The 6022-nt window shown below is 38.7% G+C and overlaps 1 pseudogene; it reads left to right on the top strand.

Annotated features, from left to right (window-relative positions):
- Positions 1-410: 410 nt before the first annotated feature.
- LOC104159924 lies at positions 411-4465 on the top strand (annotated as a pseudogene).
- Positions 4466-6022: the final 1557 nt, after the last annotated feature.

Below are 6022 nucleotides of genomic sequence, written 5' to 3'. Positions count from 1 at the left end.
CAGGCGGGGCCGTTTTCAAAACGACCATTAACCAGTTTTGGCACAGTGGGATAACGCAGATACCCGGGCCCTACCGAGTCACGCTGGTCACGCTTTATCCTAGAAGATGGGGCCGTGTTTAGTTTATTTAAAATTTTAATTCCGCGTTTTAAATGGCACGCGTGTAAAGGTGGGGTTTGGAGGGGCCTCTGTGAATGCGTATGAGTGTAAAGCTGATTGTTGACTGTCCCCATAGATGTTTTAAAAACAGCCGGCGTGAGGGCATGGGAGTCTCAAGGGCTTGCAGAAACGTTTAGGATAGTGTGAGTGCTGCTGTCTGTGGGTGTTACTCTTCTTGAAACACTGTAAATATGTTTAAAGAACTGTATGTGCCTCAAATTAATTAAAACTTTTGCCCTTCAATGATTAAGATGTACGAGATCCTTGGCAAAGTGTGAGGGGAAGTTAAAGAGCAGCAGTGAAGTGCAAGCATGAGGACATGGGACACGCAGTGGACATTAAAATATTGTGTGAGAAATCACAAAAATCTGTTAACCAAACCACAATGACAGACATAAAGCTTCTACAGGTTAGCACCTTTAAATGTGTAAAACAAGGGGGAAATGGCTTGAAAATTAGACCGCCATCATCTCCAGGGTACCTGGTGACTCATAGGCTGCTTTGTGTGCAAAACAGCATGAAATTGTTTCTACCATACTTTGCTGCCAAATTAAAATGAGCATCTAAAGTAAATTTAAAATCTGGAGACAAAGTTTGGAAATTACGTTGGCAAAAGCAGTCCCGGTTTAAACTAAGCAGTGGAAGAATACGTGTGAGTTCTGGCGAGTTATTAAGTATCCTGCTTGGGTGGTGTTGCGGGTACCAGAGCTCTTGCCTGTCCTCAGCGCAGGAGAGGGGAAGCAGAACTGGCTGAAAAGCTTTGCCTCCTGCTTCTGCAATTCAAAGGTCAGCCTTGCAGCTCACACTGTGTCCTGCCCCAGCTTCCCCAGGTGGCCTTTTTTGCCAGCGGTGGATTACATCACTTTGCTTTGGCTCTCTTCCCAGGATCCCCAGTGCACATTGGCTGCAAAAGGGGCGGTGTATTTATTATACCAGTTCTGTGCCATCCCTAAACAAAAGAGGGATTATCTCCAAATATTTCCTCACAAAGATACTTCAGCGTTGTTATGGTGCAGTGGGGAGATCTCCCCTAAAAGCCCAGTGGTAATATTTGAGTTTAGACCTGTGTCCATGAGAGGTCTGCAAGAATTTTAGTCTGGACATAGGTCGTGTTGGATTCTCCCCTAGCTGGAGATACCAGCTCACTCGGATTTAATTGAACTTCTGCAAAGTACAGGAACAATAACTTGCAGTCAGATTACAAGGTTATAACTTTTATGCTGTATATTCAGCCCACTTCCACTCTTTGCAGTAACTGAATGTTTTAAAAATTTAGTTCTTATCAATTATTAATTAGGCATAATGGCACATTTTGCCGTATAGGTCCCTCAGCATCTCTCAAAGTTAGTGTATGTGGAGGCTTTACCTCTAAATGCAGACTGACGTCCTGGGTCTCAGTGGCATTAAGGTGATGTAATACCAGGGAAAGTGTAGCCCTCAATTAAAAAAAAAAAAAATTATGGTAATTAAAAGGTCAGATACTTTTGTACTAAGTTAAAACTAGCTTTGGTTTTAACATAAAGCTGCTTCAAAACATCAACAGATAGTAATGTAAAATTTAAATGATAAGCGGACCTCAATGTGAAATAGCACATTTTTAATGTGATTTTTTAATATGTGAGTTCTTAACTATGATTGATCAGTATAAGTAAAACACATTCAAGAGGGTATTTTTTAAGCTGATGAAAAGAGCAGCTCGTTTCTTTGCTGTACTCCTGGCTCAGCAGTATTAGTTCAGAGCCTGGAGATGCATTGTGAAAAATAACTTGGTAAATATGTTTGAATATTGGAGGAAGGATGGAGTAGAAACAAAGACTTTTAGTGTATTTTCAAAATGATGTTAATCTTTCATTAAGCAAATTATAGTTCTTGTTATCAACATTTTAAAGAGGAAGTCTGTATGAACTGAAATAAAAAGCCGTGGTAGAAAGTGTTTTTCTCCTCTTACGAACAGCAATTTCATCATAAGAATATTGTCAGCCTGATTCATGTATTTAGGCAGAAAAAAAAGACCTTGCTTAGTGTTTGAATTTATCGATCATACAATTCTAGATGAACTCCAGCATTATTTCTGTGGATTGGATAACAAAAGGCTTAAAAATATCTTTTCCAGTTACTACAAGCAATTGAGTACCTTCACAACAATAATGTAAGAACTGAAAGACTGATCATAAATAAAACGTTATCACTTGCAGATCACTCCTTTTCTTTTTTTGTAGTGTTTTATCATACAGCTATCAAAAGTGTTAATTCTTTATTGAGAAAAAGGTTTTGTTTCATAGTTTAAAACTTCCAATTGCCTTGAAATGATGTGGAGAATTGGAACAACAGAGTAAAGAGACGTTGGACTAGGTGATCGGAGAAGTACTTGGATAGTAGTAGTGCTACTGCAGAGTAGATTTGGACCCATCTCTGAAATTCTGAAAAGCTGGAAATATTCAGTACTTTATCCAGCCCACTGCGTGACAACTTTAGCAGCTGTCTTCCCTGCTGTGGCAGTAGCTTGCTTATCCTTCCCTGCTCTCGCCTTGTACTCTCCTTCGTGCATTCTCACCTCTTTTAATCCCTTTTGGTTTCTCCTGCTGTTGATGGGTGGGGTACTGTGCAGAAACCTGTACTGTACTGTGCAGAAATCCCGCTGTCTTTCGCTCATCACCTACATTAAGCAGTTGCTAATTAGATGTTATTGTTAATTAGATATGTATCAGGACATTTATGGCTTTGGGAAATGAGGGCACTGTGTGCCTCACAGAATCAATCCTGAAGTAGCAGGAGGGTTTTTTTCAGTCCACGCTTTCATGCCTTCAGAACTTTTAAAGCAAACAGAACCTACTTCGTATTAAACTCTTTTGGGTTTTTTTTTTTTTCTTTCCTTTGTTATACACCATGATCTCAAACCTGAGAATATTTTGTTAACACAAAGTGGAATTACTAAATTTTGTGATTTTGGTTTTGTTTAAACATTAGCTACCCCTGGTGATGTTTATACAGATTATGTGGTTACAAGATGGTACAGGGCTCCTGAACTGGTTTTAAAAGACCCCACATGTGGAAAACATATGTGGTTTTTTTTTTTTTTGAAGGGTTAGCATCTGTAATTCAGCTGGTATAGGAGAAGCAGTCTCCTGCACATGAACTTCTGCATACAATGCAACATTAGCAAAAGGAAAATAATCGTATAAAAGCTAAATTAAAATGGTGACATATAATGTGCCTACATATAAGGTCAAAGGTACCGTTACGCTCTGGTTCCAGATTCACTGAAAGCAGTGCAAGGTTTATCTTTAAATACAGCATTGGTGTTGTATAAATCAGATAATTCATGATTTTTTTATAAATCTCTAGAAGAAGGTAATCTATGTTATTACTAGATAACCTGTGCCCATTTGCCCTGTAGATGATTTTCCATGTTATCCATATCAAAAACGTCCAGCAGTGTTGGGGCTGAGCCCCTGTGATGATCAGTGACAAGGGTTGTCTGAAGAGCCCTAAGGAGCAATGCGAGGAAACTCAGTAAAACTGAGGAAAGAAAGATGTGGAACTTCAGAAATGTAGCACACGTGGTTAACAAAGAACATGGTAACTTGGAAGTGTTAGGGGTTGTCCCAGTATGTAATTCGTGCCCACTAAATATTTTATTTTGTATTTTATAAAATTCTGTTATTGTCCACCTACTATTATGAAATCCTGTAGAGGAGGTTTGGAACTGCAGAGAGGAGTGATAACTCCTGTCTGTATGCTCTCATTCATGCTGTTAGATATTGATTACTATTATTCTTAATAATAATAATAACAACAGTACACTGCAGTAGTTATTCTGGTAATGTTGAACTATAAACATGGAGGTAAATAGCTTTTTAACAAGCCAGGATAATTCCTTTATTCTCAAACCTCAAATATATTTTATAGTGCAAAATGAGTCAGCGGGTAGGATCTGCTTTTATGTATCCGTCTTCTCCAAGAGAGGAAGCACAGAGAGGAATACAGCAGTGTTGCGTAGTTGGATTCATTTCAGGTTTTAAGATAGCAGGCTTTTTGATGAGAGATTTATAATGTATTTTAGCCATCCCCATGTGGATACTAGAATAAGAATATGGTATACAATTTTTTTATCTGTTTTAACCAGCTCACTTACTTATTATCTGTTCACAGTGTGCTTTTTTCTGAGCAGTTGGACACCTCATCTTCAGAGTATTTTATAAGGAGCCCATTTTTTTCAGGGATGGTATTTCCTGAAGTCCAGCATCCTATAAATGCAAGGAAAAGGTTTCCCCAGCTCACTGCCTTACTAGCAAACGTGGCTCATGTACATTAGAGGAGGTCCAAGTTTCAAACTTTATAACAATTTTTGCTAGTAATTGTGTATAATTTGTAACATTATGGACAATGAAGAACCCTCTATCTAATATATAGTGATTGCAATCCATGTTTGTCAACACGAATCTGGAACACAGATCTGTTCCAGGGTGTGCAGCTTCCCTATCTGGTGTCTCTCCCTGAGCATCGCTCCCAAGGAGAGTTATCCCACGGCTCTGCAGGAGACCGGCTCTTCTGGAGGGTGACTCTGGCATTGAAATGGGCAGCGAGGTTCAGGACAAGAGAAATGCATCCATTCGAAAGGACTTTCCTAAGATGAGTTAAGATTTCATTGCTTGTACTAAGTTTGGAGATTATTTTAACGTGACTGAACCATGATAGTACTTTAATTTGTCAAAACTCAGTACGTTTTTTCCTATGGGTACAGCTGAATATGTGAATTCTTACTCTATGTGAATACATTACTCTAATTAATCTGCTAAGCAGCACTTTCTATTAGAAGCCCCATTCAGTTACAGTCTGTCGCCCTAACTCATATGAGGAGTTCAGTCGGTTTAATTGTGAATGTCCACACATCAAGAATGTGGCACATCAGAGATTGCTAATTAGAGAAGCTGAGATTTTCAGAAATGCCAAGGAGATTCAGGAGTGTAAGTGCCAGTCCACAGTTTCATACACATTTAAGTTAATTTAAATTCACTGATGTTATAATTACTGTATTCACTGAGATGCAGTTGCAGACACTAATGGTTTTAAAAAAAAGTCTTCTCTTCAGATATCAAATCTTGTTTCCCCTGATGTCAGTGGGAACGGGAATGGATTTAAGTTTTGCCATTTCCATTAAGCAGAATCAAAAATCCAATAGGCAATTTCCTGTCATAAAAAGATCTGAGAGAGCAGATGGAGGAAGAATAATCTAATTGAGATGCATTTTCTTTTTTACTAGCTTGCTCTATTTCATTTTTTAAGAGCATACCTAAAATGTCTTCTTCCACAAAGACAGCTCGTTCATTAAGTCTTAAAATAAATGACAAGCAAAAAGCTGTTTTACAAATCCAGAATGGTAGTGGTGATACCGGGCATTTCAAATAACCTGTTAACACCAGGAAAACTCAAATAAAAAATGATGAAGCCCTCTGTTGAGTAAAGACCAGAAAAGCTTTCACCAGCAGCAGGCTTTTCTGACTCATTCTTTCTCTGGCAACAGAAAATGCAGTTCCTGCAGAGAAATGAAGGATCTCATTCATTCATGGGGACAGGGAAAAGGAAAGATCAGGGGCCAAGCTTTCCTCCCACGGCTGAATTACAGCGTTGGAGAGGGTTTACTCCTTCCCTCACTGGTTCTGTTACATCCTTCCAAATCTCTGATAGTTGTAGTGGGAAATGTGTTTAAATCTCCAGAGTCATTGATTTTGTTGATGATGGGTTGACTTTGTGTTACAGATGTATTTTGAGAAGGTGTTATGACAACTAAGTTTCATACTTAAAATGAAATGGAGCATTGAAGTGTACAAGAGAAGAAAGAGAAAGCAGTTCATCCGTTAGG

The sequence above is a fragment of the Cariama cristata genome, unplaced genomic scaffold (assembly GCF_000690535.1).
Source record: "Cariama cristata isolate BGI_N322 unplaced genomic scaffold, ASM69053v1 scaffold31543, whole genome shotgun sequence".
Classification (NCBI taxonomy): Eukaryota; Metazoa; Chordata; class Aves; order Cariamiformes; family Cariamidae; genus Cariama; species Cariama cristata.
The sequence above is the reverse complement of the archived record's forward strand: the minus strand, read 5'-3'. Positions and strand labels throughout refer to the sequence as shown.